The 14,010-nt window shown below is 46.4% G+C and overlaps 1 protein-coding gene and 1 non-coding gene across 5 annotated transcripts in view; one reads left to right on the top strand and one right to left on the bottom strand.

The window, feature by feature from the left end:
- Nucleotides 1-14,010, top strand: part of Frmpd1 (FERM and PDZ domain containing 1) — a 169,977-nt gene that overhangs the window by 64,721 nt on the left and 91,246 nt on the right. Inside the window, exon 1 of one of the 4 annotated variants that reach the window (XM_005078749.3) lies at nt 10,788-10,882. The exons of 2 other annotated variants lie outside the window; for them this stretch is intronic. The gene's annotated coding sequence lies outside the window, so the exon portion shown is untranslated. Of the gene's footprint in view, nt 1-10,787; nt 10,883-10,950; nt 11,318-14,010 lie in introns of those variants that run through there. One more of the 4 variants, XM_013119702.3, reaches the window with a different exon arrangement.
- LOC121139034 lies at nt 3,652-3,759 on the bottom strand. Its single transcript, XR_005875891.1, has one exon. It is a non-coding gene; the product is annotated as a U6 spliceosomal RNA (small nuclear RNA).

Here is a 14,010-nt window from a genome sequence, read left to right as displayed (position 1 = left end):
AGTTTTTTTTAACTTGTGAGAGTCATTCTCAATTCTATGTAAATGTCCCGATTTCTCCCTCTATTTCCAAGTCATTAAGTCCATTGCATTAGCAAAAGATTAGGATTCCAGTATTATCAAGGAACATCAAGGAAAGAAATATACACAAACAGGTTTATATAAGAGCTAAGGAAGCAGTCCAGAAAGGAGATGTGTGCTCCAGACCCACCAACGAAAAGGAAGTGCAAGGGGGCCATGATGAGTGTGTGACTGCAGTAAACGATTAGGAAGGTTCGGGGGTATAGAAGACTCCGCAATCTACTAAGGAGGACATAATGAGCAGGTATGGTGGCACACACCTTCATTCCAGCACTGGGGATGCGGAGGCAGGTGGATCTCTGAATCTGAAGTCAGCCTGGTCTATAGCACTAGTTCCAGGAAAGCCAGGACTAGACAGAGAAAACCTGTCTTGAATAAGAGATATTGGACTGATTGTTTTTATATCCCGGTGACCAAAATGCCAGACAGAAACTACATGAGGAAGGAAATGCTAGTTTTAATTCGTGGTTCATAAGGCTCTGCCCATGGCCTCATGTGCTTGGTAGAATGATGTGGATTGTCGCAGCACAAATGTGGTGGAAACAGCTGTTCACATCACTGTGGACCAGACATCAGAGAGCATGTTGGAACCATGGGCCAGCCTGCAGTATCCACAGGCCACACTGAGGGACCTACTTTCTAAAGTTCCCCTCAAGCAGTACCATCAGCTGGGGAATCAGCATTTAAAAGGTGAGCCTGTATGGGGACATTTCCCATTCAAACGGTAACAGGCTCTCTAGTCCAGCTCTTAGGACTTTATGACTAGATGACTCATTCTTCAGAAGTGAGCAGGGATGTTTGCATCTTCATTCTTGAATCTGGGGGATAACAACTGTTGCATTTAATGTCAACATTTCCCCCGGTAGAGCAATAATTCCTTATCTCCAGGCTATCACACAGTCTTCATGGCAGCTGCCTGGTTGGTTCCGTCTGCAGAGCACAGCAGTACCTCTTGTCGTGACTGAATAACGTTAACTCTAGACTCCTTAATCTCAAATATCAGTCAGCAAAGGGCTCCCAGGGTCTGGACAGTCATCAGACACTGTTCTTTTTTTAACAGAGGAGACGCTGTAGCCCAGAGCAGTGGCTTGCCACATGGCAGCGAAGGGATATGCTATATATGGGTGTCTCTTTGGTGTTATGATATTAGGCTTCTTATCCCTCATCCTTGTGAGTGCAAGACAGAGGTGTGCTCACGATGCTGCGTGGGACAGGTCTTATTTCCAATGGTCACCCGCAGCTCTCTTAACAATGTGTTGGTCTAGTTCACAAGACTCTGGGTTTTGGTATTTTGGTTTTTGGTCTTTTACTCTTTTGGCTCTTTTTTTTTTGGGGGGAGCACCACCCAGCTTTCAAATAAATCACACAAAAACGTATTACTTATAAATGCCTAGCCTTAGCTTGGCTTCTTTCTAGCCAGCTTTTAAAAAAATTAATCTGTCTACCTTTTACCTCTGGGCTTTTACCTTTCTCTATTTCTGTATCTTTTCTTTCCTTGTTATTCTGTCTGGAAGTGTGGCTGGGTGGCTGGCCTCTTATTTTCTTGCTCCTTGATCCCCTCGTTCCAGATTTCTCCTCCTATTTATTTTCTCTGCCTGCCAACCCTGCCTAGCCTCTCCTGCTTTGCTATTGACCATTCAGCTCTTTATTAGATCAATCAGGTGTTTTAGACGGGCAAAGTAACACAGCCTCACAGAGTTAAACAGATGCAACATAAAAGAATGCAACACATCTTTACAACACTAAACAAGTGTTTCACAGTATGAACAAATGTAACATCTTTAACTAACACTCTACAACAGGAGTCCCAATGCAACTGCCTTTTTTATAGTTCTTCATTAAGAAGAATTTGAATATTAGCCAAACTATTCCATTTCTTATCCAGTCATCCAGGATCTAGTTATCCAAAATCATCCCACTTCAAAGGGCTTATAGGTCCATGATGGGCATTCACCAAGTGAATGAAAGACTTCTTGAAACCCACTGAGGAATCATGCCATTTAGACCTGGAAGAGACCTGCAGATCACTGAACCCCACTTCTCCTTTCCACTGAGTTCCCCAACATGAGAGGATTTATGCAGGGGAAGACACGATGCCACATCTCTTTCTGTCCTGCTTCAAGCCACTGTGATTTCTTTTACCCATCCTGCTTCTCAGCATTTGATATGAAAGGATTAAAACTATCAATATACTTGCATTCTGGCATACAAATTAAACATTTGTAATGTCTAATTTTAAAATACTACTCCATTTGAAATCGTGGGGTCAGATTTTTGTTTGTTTGTTTTTCTAACCCTAAGTGATTTGACTATTTTGAAGAATACTCTGTGTCCTAAACCACTGTAGACAGTAAAACTGAAATCTGAAGCAGTGAACTATTCTATTTTGGGAACAATATACGTGCAGTCAGGAGGAGCTGGGCATCCTAAGGAGGAAATTGGGTAGAAAAGCTCACTATTAAGTCGGCTCTTAGGAGTATTTGAATGCAAAGGAGATTAATACAGATAAAGGGAAGGTATGGGCACTTAGCTGATGACAAATGACACCCTCACTGCCATCGAGAGAACAAGCTTTGAGTTGAAATGGTATTTATGGGAAACAAGTTAAAACATCAGATGTTTTAGTCAGGAAGTCTTATTAGGATGCAACACAGAGTCTCATTATGGGTTATTATATGGTGTCTCTAAAAAAGGCAGAGACATCTGAGAGGGAAAGGCACAACCAAATACCAGTATTGCTGTGTGTGGCTGTGTATTAACACGGCGATTTCTGATGCCGTCCTCTCATCAAAAATGTCTCCTTTGGGTGACAGAGAAGACTGAGTGATTTATATTGAAATGACAGCTGTTAGGGCAAGACTCTTTCCGAGTATATATGTATATATATACTCGGAATATATATATATAAATAATATATAATATATGTATATATATATTATTTGCTGATTTATTCATTCACTCAGAAGTATTTATGGCATACTAGGAAGGCAAAACTCAATAAGGCATTATCTTTCACAAGGGTGTCCCAAGAAGACAGACATGCTAGCAGACCACTGTAATGAGCGTGTGGGGGGGCTTTACCTGACAGATGTGCACTTTCCAGCTGCACAGATGGAGACTAGCAGGGCTTGAGGAAGCAGAAAATAGTCAAAGGATGAGTTTGTGTATCAGGCGGGGGGAACTGAGGAGGCTTTCCAGTGGGTGGTGAGCACTGGTGCCAAGTCTCTAGCTGTGAGACATTCTGAACCCCACGTGGGTCTCAGGGCAGCTGCTCTAATCGGCCTCTCAGCTCCCTTCTCTGTGGGGTAAGCAGAACAAGCCACACTGCTGCAAGCAGTTAAAGGCTATACGCATCACTAACAATGCTGGCTCACAGGCCATGCCCCTGCCTCACAGCTGAATGTGGGTCACTGCCAGGTTGCAGTTGTTCCTGTTATATTCCCTTTCCTGAGGAAGAAACCCAGAACTGAGATTCTAGAACTTTCTCCAAAATTACACAGGGTTGGGATTTGAACCCAGATGCCCTGGATCTTGTCACATTTTTAACACAAAACTGGTGTTTTTTCTTTTTGTTATTAAATGGAATGCTTCATGAATTTTTGTGTCATCCTCTTGGAGGGGCCATGCTAATCTCCTCTATATTATTCATTCTTTTAGTATATGTGAAGCTGAAGCGAACACAAGGTCATGCCTTTTATTTCATGATGTAGCCTGGGAACCTAAGTGTTTGGTGGGCAGGTGTGCAGCGTATGCAGATGGGCCTGCAGGTGTAGTCGGGCATTAAGACTTAATTGCCAGGTGTGGTGGTGCACACCTTTAATCCCAGTACTTCGGAGGCAGTGTCAGGCCGATCTGTGAGAGTTCCAGGTCAACCTGTCCTGTATAGTGAGCTCTAGACCAATCAGGGCTTTGGAGAGAGACATATCTTAAAAAAAAAAAAAAGAGTCAATAGATAGAGAAGGAACATCAGGGGAATCTTTAGGAGAGGGGATTTGTTAGATTGTGTTTAGACACTGTGGCAGTATAAGAAGGATGAAGGAGAAGGTGGTGATTTAGGAGGTATTACTACAACCCTGGTAAGAAGCAGTAAGACTGGACAGGCAGCTCGGTGGTTAAGAGTGCACACTGCTCTTACAGATGATCTGAGTTCAGCTCCCAGTAGCCATGTCAGGTGACTCATAACAGCCTGTTACTCCACCTCCAAGAAGCCAATGCTTCTGGCTTCCATGGGCATCTGCATGTTCATATGCATACACGCGCACACACACACACACACACCATTGTAAAGAGTCTTTCTCTGTACTGCCAGCCCCCAAATAATGTGATGGAGACTTCTTGCCAATTGTGAAAGTTCAGCCTTAGCTTAGGCTTCTCTCACTAGCTCTTATAACTTAAATGAACCATTTCTGTTAATCTAGATTTTGCTTGGTGGCTCTTTACTTTTATTTCATTCTATATGTCCTCCATGTCTCCTTGATGTCTCTCTGAGCCTCGGCTTTCTCCTCCTACTTCCTCTCTGTGCCAGAAGTCCCACCTACCTCTCCTCCTACTTCCTCTCTGTGCCGGAAGTCCCCCTACCTCTCTTGCTACTGGCCATTCAGCTTTACATTACACCAATCACAGCAACACATTTTCACACAGTATACAAATATTCCCCCCAAATTTCTCACCTTTTGTCTAAATAGAAAGGAAAGTTTTTAATTATAACATAGTAAAACTATATACAATAAGAACAATTATCAGGTAAGACTTACATTTGCAATGTCCAGTCTGTCCGTATTTGGTTAATTCAGAGAAAATATTCCATTATCTATCCTGTATGGTGAGTCCAAAGGTTTGTACCTTATTTACTTTTTATCTTAACTTGCATTACCAACCCAAAACTATCTTTTTAGACTTAAAACATTTTCTTAGATAAACAAATTAAGCTTTTATGTCTCTCAAGCCTGTAAAACTGAAAACTGCAATTATAACTAACTGATCTTCAGCTCCCAAGACCCAAGAAGGATATAATATTATCTGAGTAAACAGGAAGTGCAGAGCAAATAACTTCCCAAACTATAGAATAATAGAGACATCTGGTTCCTCTGCAACATTTGAGCATCCATCTTCAACCTACAGGCCTAGCATATCTGAAAAATTTTTCTGTGAAGCAGGATTTTTTTGTTTGTTTTTCAAGACAGGGTTTCTCTGTGTAACAGTTCAGGATGTCCTGGAACTTGCTTCATAGACTAGGCTGCCTTTGCCATCTGAGAGTGCTTGGATCAAAGGTGTGCACTACCTGAAGCAGGAATTTTGAAGGACTGTCATACCTTGTCTTGGCAAAATCTGGCATTCATTTTCTTTTTCGTTCCACTTGTCCAGTTTGGACAGCATACTGTCAGCAGTTGAGGCAAAGGTAGTTTTTTGCCCAGTGGCTAATTTTATCACAATAAAATCAAACTCTATATGGAGGTTCTTCAATGCCCATCATACTTTTTTGAAGTAAATTGGTGCTACCAGGAGCAGACATGTCTCACTGTCTTGAAAAGCCTTAGGTTATTAAAACATCTTAAATGCTGTATTCTGTAGCTCTCTGAAGTGTTTGAAGACCACTTGTCTATCTAAAATATATGTTTGACCTTGAAAACATACCTAACATAATTGCAAATTTGATTATTATAGATGACTACTAACCTGTATTTCTTAATTATACATTACACTTTAAAATGAGTGGCATAGGTACAATAACTTAAACAAGAGTAGAAACATATATACAGTTGTAATGAGAGCTTTCTGTCTCAGTCTGTCCTGTGGCCCTTGAGCCCCAAATGAACACACAGACGCTATATTAGTTATAAAACTGTTGGCTGGTGACTTGGGCTTCTTATTGGCGAGCTCTGTCTTATTTATTAACCCATTTCTATTAATCTAAGTATTTCCACATGGTCTTACCTTACTGGAGAAGGGTCCGGCACATCCTACCTTCCCAGTCTCATATGGCATCTGCTGTCTGCCTATACTTACCAGAATTCTCCTTATCTCCTAGCCCTGCCTATATTTCCTGCTTTATTGGCCATAGTGCTTTATTCATCAACCAATAAGAGAAACATATATATAGAAGGACAACCCTTATCATGCAGTATACCAAAATAACCTTAATTTGTATCAATATACAAAAACTCATACCAATGTAAAATATTTGAGACTAGTGGTTATTCAAAAGTAGATTCAGCAATACACCTTTTTATCTCATCATTCTATACTACATGCCCCCTTTTTGCCTTCAGAAAGAGATCATTGGACCCAACTTCCCTTGCTTAGTTTCCTCCCTTACCATGATCAGCAACAATTTGCAGCCAACCTCCCTAAATGACCACAAACATCCATACCCCACCAAATGGCCAAAAACTATCCACCCCACCTCTTTGAAATATGGGCATCATGTTCCTCCTGTCTGGGGGTCAATGGCATTTTTAGGGAACCCTAAGAAAATTGGGATAATGATCAAGTCCTGAGAAAACCAACTATATTATTTGTTGTCCAGTCTATGTGATAGGAAAGTGTAGGGCTTATCTGAAGCCTTGACTGGATAGTCTGTGAGGCTGGACCATCTCAGCTTGCATTTTTGAAGTTGTTCTGGATGCATACGTTTAAGGAAACTGCAACAGGCATTCTGAGAAGCTGGATCACCTGGGATACTTGTCTTTGTTGGCGGCTGGTCTTTTTTTTCTTTCTGAAACACACAAACTGTTAAAGGTAACATACATATCTGAATTAACACAAGTATGGAATGTTGTGTGTACAAGTCAGCTAAAGATGATTTTTTAATGGTTGGGCAGGTAAAAGGCATCTGTCAACTTCATATTTGGACTGTATAACCAAATCTCTATCCATGCCATATGAATAGTCATGAGGATTTTGTAGCCAACAAGATTTATCATGTCTCATCCAGTCTCAGAGCTGTTCCCATGTCAGCTTATTCACCACCTCTCTTGTAGCTTTTCTTGGTTTATTTCTTTATGTCTGTAGCCAAGATTTTCAGGAAGTCTCCCCCGATCAAATCTGCTCTCTGTTAACTTTGAAGAAATTCACAGCGTTTTCATTTCCTGTGGAAACAAAAGTATAACTTCTCCCCCAACACAATACATTTCCCAGCTTACATTCTGAGGCCAAGACATCCCTAAAGTATATAGGCTGATTTAATTCAGGAGTCTCTTTTATAATCCAGTGTCTCTTAGCAGCAGTAGGTTTTTTGTTGCTGTTATTGAATTCAAAAAATTCAGTGCCAACAAAACAGCATACAGGATCAAGACACCCTGTGTATTTCCCATCTTTATGTGGCATTTTAAAATACTACCTTTCTCTCTTTTTAAAGATTTTACCTTAAGCCAGGCATTGGTGGTGCACACCTTTAATCCCAGCACTTGAGGCAGAGGCAGAGGCATCTCTGAGAGTTCGAGGCCAGCCTGGTCTAAAAGAGCTAGTTCTAAGACAGCCTCCAAAACAATACAGAGAAACCCTGTCCTGAAAAGCAAAACCAACCAACCAAACAAACAAACAAATTTCACTTTATTATCTTTAAACTATTTTATGACGGTCTATACCCACTTTCTTTTCTTTCTTCAGCACCTAAGCACATTTTTAAAGCATACTATATCTGTTTAGAGATTTTCTCAGTCTAGACCTGACTCTCTGTGCAACTGCAGTATTTTCTGACCTGGAGACAAATCTTAAGCTGCTAAGCAGCCATCTTGTGGCTCTAGCTGCTGGCCGCGCCCCCTTGGTTCTCTGAGGGCCTGACCTCATGTCAGTGGATACTGGGTGGGAGCTGTGCTTTCTGCCCCAGCTCTGAGGAGCGGCAGGCATTTTTACCCAGTGTGCTGGCTGCTCCAGTGCCACACCTCTGAATGTGAAGAGTGTGGGCTCTGTGTGTGCATTGGGTGCCAATTGCAATGAGTCGTTCTCTGTACCGCCAGCTCCCAAATAAGGACAGGGAGACTTCTTATTGATTATAAAAGCTCATCCTTAGCTTAGGCTTGTCCCACTAGCTCTTATAACTTAAATTAACCCACTTATATAAATCTACATTTTGCCTCGTGGCTTTTTACGGTTCATTCTGTGTGTCCGACTCCCTCCGTGTCTTGTTGGTGTCTCTCTGCTCTTGATTATCTCTTCCTGTTTCCTCTCCCTGTGCCCAGAAGGCCTGCCTACACTTCCTGCACAGCTATTGACCATTCACCCTTTTATTACATCAATCACAGCAATACATTTTCACACACTGTACAAATATCCTACAATGCTGGGCAGTGGCGCACACCTTTGATCCCAGCATGTGGGAGGCAGAGGTAGGCAGATCTCAGTGGGTTCGAGGTCAGCCTGGTCTACAAAATGAGTCCAGGACAGCCAGAGCTGTTACACAGAGAAAGCCTGTCTCAGAAAACAAACAAACAAACAAACAAACAAACAAACCCAAACGCACAATCCTTTAAAAAAGAAGGCTATAAACTGAAGTAAGGGCAATAGGATGAAGAGGAGTAGTGTGTGAGAGATGTCAAGGAGAGAGAGTGGGCGGGACCTAGTGACCACTTAGGGATGATGTACAGGAAGAATAGAACGCCCCTTCGGTTTTTGGCTTTGGTGCTTGTGGGAAGATGGGAGGTGTTCAGGCAGTCATTCGCCTGTCTGGGTTTGGAGCACAAAAGAATGCTGGACTTGAGTCACTAGTCCATAGAAGCCAGATGCAGAAGGCAATGTGTTCTCGTGTGTGTGATTTAGATTCCATATGTACATACAGACTAGAAAATGGGAGACTATCTGGGGAGATAAAGAGAACCCACTAGAAGGGAGGACAGGGAGGAGGTGGTGAATATGGTAAACATGAACTATTTGGCTGAAAATGTCATAATGAACCCCTTCGCTTTGTACGACAAATAGGTTCTAATAAAATCAAGAAAACGAATTGTGCTACAGAGTGAAAAGAGAGAGATAGTCAAGCAGCAAGTAGGAACTGTGGGGTCTACCAGGCTGGCAGACTAGGGAGAAACACCCTCAGAGGCTATTGGAGAAGAGCAGCCAGGATGGTGACCCACTCAGAAGTGGAGTCTCTGAAGCCAGATGTAGCCCTGTTTGAAGGACTCTTCTGACCTAGGCAGCTGGGAAATCTGGGACGCACAGGATCAGACCTGATGGGAAAATTTTGTTCTTGCTGCACAACAGGGTTGAGCTCCTGTTTTCCTGTCTGACAGGAGCCCTGTTTGGTGTTTAATCTGTGCTATGGGCATAATGTAGTTATCGATCTTCATCTATGGCATAGTCATTCAATTAGACTTTATTATAAATTGTAGGTATGTAGGCTATTGTGAAATATATTTAATTTTCCTAAAGCTGACTTTGTACCCACCACGGCTTCTGAATCTCCCATTTCTACCCACTTCCGGCAGTGGTGCTTACCCTGGGGCATGACTTTGTACACCTGTCTAGAACAGAAACAGGAAAGAGCAGCATCCACCCATGGAAATGGGTCTTCCAGAAACGGAGCTGCTCAGGAGAGAGTGGCCTGGACTTGGGGTTGGAAGCTAGGGACCTGCTGGGTGCTGGAGTGTCCAGGCACGACTAGTTTCCAAGGGTCAAGAGCTGATCTGTTGCTTCCTCAACCCGACCTTGGTTTGAGGATCCCGTCTGTCTATGCTCCATTTGATTTGCAGAATGGTCAAATTTGACAACCTGCTGGAGCCCCTTCCATCGTCAAAACTCCTCCCATGAACCGGCACCACCAATAACAAAATCCGATAGCTATTAACCAGGAACAGCCTCCTCTAATTCTTCAATTCAGTTCCACTTGTGCCCCTGTTTCTGAAACCTGCCACATCCTGGGGTCTTTGCTCTGGTTCTCTGCTTAGAAAGCCTTTCCACACTCTATTGGCCAACTCCAGTCGGCGGTCCAGTTTGTAGTCCAGAGAGCATGCCCTCTAGCAGGCCTTCAGCGGGCTGGGTGTGCTATGGGTGGACACCAGATCAGCACTTTATTAAGTTGGCTAGGCTGTACCGTCTAGGAAAGAAGGACCATGTTTTTCTGGAGGCCACGCTTCCATTGTCTAGCACAGCATAAGCTCTTGCATCTTAGAGACTTGTGTGTGGAGAGAGGTTATATGGTGGTGACATAGGACCTGGGTGACTTGGCTAGGCGGATCAGAAGAGGCGTGAGTTCAGAGCCCACTCCCTTCCACTTCCCTCTGCAGGAGAGACTGGGGACCAATGGTGGGGAGACATAGGGAACAATAAAGGTCCTCTGTGCTCACCAGGGTCTCCTGCCTCGAGGTAGGAGGGCTGGGAAGACAGAGGTTAGAAAGAGATCATTCTGGGTTCCAGCTCTGGCCGCGGGTCTGAATGACCTTGGGGTGTCCCTTTCCCCTCCTGGCCTCAGTGTGCCCCGCGGGGACGCTGTGTGTCCCCGGGCGGGCGGGTGAGCTAGAGGTGGCCAGAGGAGGCAGGGCCGGGTGGGAGCAGGACCGCCCACTGCGGCGGGCCAGGACCTCCGGAGCCCGCTTGGGCGGCGCGCGGGGCTCCTCCCCCGGGGCGGGGGTCGCGGCGCCGGCAGCTGGCGGCCCCGCAGCTGCAGCCTCAGCACCTGCCGCCGCCAGACGGCGCGGGCGCAGCCGGGCCCGGCGTCTCCCCCCTCCGTCTGCAGCCGCGGCGCGGGAGGCGGAGCCCGAGCCGAGCCGCTGCCCGAGCCCGGCCCGCTACCGTGGCCGCCGCTGGGCGGGGCGCCCCTGCCACTGCTCCCGCCGGCTCCGCGTGCACGCGGGCGGCGCCTCCTTTGCAGGTAAGGGCGAGGCCCCCGCGCCGCCGCAAAGTTTTGGGGAGGTCCCGAGTCCCCACATCCCAGGCCTGCGCCTCCGGGAGCTGCCCCTCGGCTTCTTCCGCGCCGTCCTCCACGCTGCGCTTCCAGGTGACCCGCGCTGCTCCTCGCGTCCTCACTCCCCGCGCCCGTGGCTTGGCCGCCGGCTTGCTTGGGACCTGCAGCGGTTCACTCTACATGGGACCCGCGTGCCTTAAGTTTCCGAGGTCTGCACAGTGTAGTTAGTGGGAGGAGCGGCCAGCCGGGAGGCAGACCTGGGTTCAGGTGCGGCCGCCGCCAGCGCCAACTTTCTGAGTGACCTCAGATGAGCCCTTCCTGGACCAGAGTGATGACCTCCACGGCCACACCTGGACCAGAGTGGGTTGAGCTGTTCTCCAGGTCGATCAGCTGAAGCGTCAGGTCTGTATTGCTCTGTTTTGAGTGGAGGGATACCCGGAGAGGGTTTCAGTTCCAGGGCTCGTGGGGCTTGGAGAGGAAGGTTGGAAACACCCAGAAGTCAGTATTGGGGTGAGAGGGTCACGTCAATAACTCTCAGCAGTCTTGGCTGAGCTTTAGGACGGGTGTGGTGACAGCCTCCGGAAACGGAGGCGCTCCAAGGGGACTAGGTGTCCCGGGGCCATCAGGCTGTGTGACCTTGGGCAAGTCCACGGGGTTTTGGCACCTTTCTCACGGAGAGTGGAAGTAGTGTTGATGAGATGTACATTGAGATAGATTAGCTGAAGCTCTACAGAAGGGGACTCTTTGAGCTCTACCATGGAGCGTCAGTTTGGGCGGAGCCATTAATTCATCAAGAACCTATCCAGCACCTACAAATTGGTGTTTGGAAAATAAAGGAAGCATTTGGAGTTTGCTCCAGGAGACTCAAAATAGACATTTGCAGGGTTGGTGAAAGCATGCCTTGCCTCCTCCGGTGCATTGGCCCATCATAAAATATTCAACAGCATAATGATTTGTTTTCAAAGTGGCTTATAGATCAGGAAATGTTTCTGTTTGTGAGGCGGTTATTTTTTGCAAAAACCTCACAAAATTGAGGGAGGGAGATAATGCTGTGTTGTAGGGCCCTGAAGGTTGCTTGCGGATGTTTATTTCCAGCCTAAGGTTGAGGTTGAGATGCTCTCCCATGCAGGACATGGAGACTCACTCTAAACTAAGAGCTCCCTGGTGGGTGTGGCGGGACCACGGGGCCGGAGAGGTCCACAGTTCAGAAAGGACAGGTCCTGACTTCCAGGACTGGTGCGCTCGGGTGCAGCCAGAGCGAAGTTGAGACAGCTGACCGTGTGCGGAGGAAGGCAAGCTTTGTCTTTGTGCTGCAATTAGTGTCTCCCCAGTGAGAGACATCTCATGGAAGCAATTTTGCTTGATTTCCTCCCTAGACATCCTGGTTTTAGGTTTCACACTTTATGATGCCAGAAGGCTGGGGGATGCTTGTGCCTGGGTGGGGCTGTGATACCCAAGTTTGTCTTTTCCCGGTGATACTGGAGTTTGAGACTAATTGGCCTAGAGCCTTTTCATCACCCCAGAGGTACTCAACCATGAGCTTGAGTCCATCCTCTTCTTCCTTCAGTGCTTGGCTCTCGGGTACTTTCTCACTACTCAGTGCAGAGAAATGAGGAAAAGTACTGACAGGTTCCCTCACTGCCCCAGCTGAGGTTCTTGTGAGCAGTACAGAATTACACCATGGGCTTCTGGGCTCCATCCGCTGCGGCTTGTGAAAATGGACTATGGATGCGCCCTGGAGAGTTGGAGGAGCTGGTGTGCGGGCAGGTTGAGGGAAGGCGAGGTTCGCAACAGGTGGGAAAGGGGAGATGATTTTTAGGTCAGGGAATGGGATGATCACAGGCTAGCAGAGTTCAGGTCATGGGAGAAGGGGCGCCTGGAGGAAGCGCCCAGCAGGCAGCCCTCTGCAAGCAGAAGACCCTGGGAAGTGCGTCAATCTCCACTGGCTGTGCCACTGCGTTCTCGGAGTCTCGGTTTTCTCATGGGTCAAAGGAGAATAAAGATAATGGCCAGTGCACAAGATAGACTGTATGTAAAAGCGACAAGCACGGTGTTTGTGGGAATAGGTGTTTGGTGAGAGTTAGTACCTTTTTTAGCATGTTCATGGGCAGCATGTTCAGTATGTTGCTGTGCACTAGTGGAATATGAAAATGGTGTCTTTGTTTGAGCTTGTGCATTGATGTAGAACCTTTCTCCACCCAGGGTAGAGCTCCCGTGACAGGGTGTTCCTTCTCGGAACCTCCTGATTCCAGAGACAGGCACTTCTTATCTGGAGGGGCCTCAGATCTGATATGGGCATCAACAGCTTCCAGTGTCCTGTAAACGCTGAAGGTGGTGAAGGCTACACGTGGGGTAATCAGAAGCCTCAATCCCTGCCCTCCCACAAGCTTATCGCTGTGTGCTCAAGGACCCAGGCAGGAGGATTTGACAGTCAGTTATAAATATGTCAGCTTTGTTCGTATATGCTGGGAACTGGGCCGTGGCTCCCTTCTGCTTCTGTGTAGGACGCCGAACATTTACCGTGGTTGAAGAACAGGACGAGAGGGTGAAGAACGGCCCTCAGTACCTCACTATGCTGTGTAGCACGACATAGCATCCAGGACACCCCTCCCTTGCTCACTCAGTAGTCTTTGCAGGATGGCTACTGTGAGCCAGGGAGTTATTCTAGGATAACAGAAGGCAAGGTCTCTCTGCCTTACTGAAGTTTCTGTTGTGGTTAAAGAAACAGAATAAACAGCTAAGTACATGATTAAAGATCATTGCCCTGAAGGAGATGCTCAGGGCAGTATGAGAGAAAAGTGATAGGCGGAAAGCGTGGGGACATTAGGGACACTTGTCTGGGTCTCTAAATGCTACAGCAAAGGAGCCAGGAAGGGGCTGTGCTGCCGCATCCTGGGAGAGAATACAGATCTGGGCTACGCTGCCTGGATTTGTGTGTGTGTGTGTGTGTGTGTGTGTGTGTGTGTGTGTGTGTGTGTGTGTGCGTGCCGTAAGTGCAAGTATGGCGGGCAGAGGACAAGACAGCTTGTGGAAGTTGGTTTTCTGCTTTCACCGTGTGTGGGAATTGAACTCGTATCTTCAGGCGTGGTAGCAGG

This window comes from Mesocricetus auratus, unplaced genomic scaffold (genome assembly GCF_017639785.1).
Source record: "Mesocricetus auratus isolate SY011 unplaced genomic scaffold, BCM_Maur_2.0 Super-Scaffold_6730, whole genome shotgun sequence".
NCBI classification, from domain to species: domain Eukaryota; kingdom Metazoa; phylum Chordata; class Mammalia; order Rodentia; family Cricetidae; genus Mesocricetus; species Mesocricetus auratus.
The sequence above is the reverse complement of the archived record's forward strand: the minus strand, read 5'-3'. Positions and strand labels throughout refer to the sequence as shown.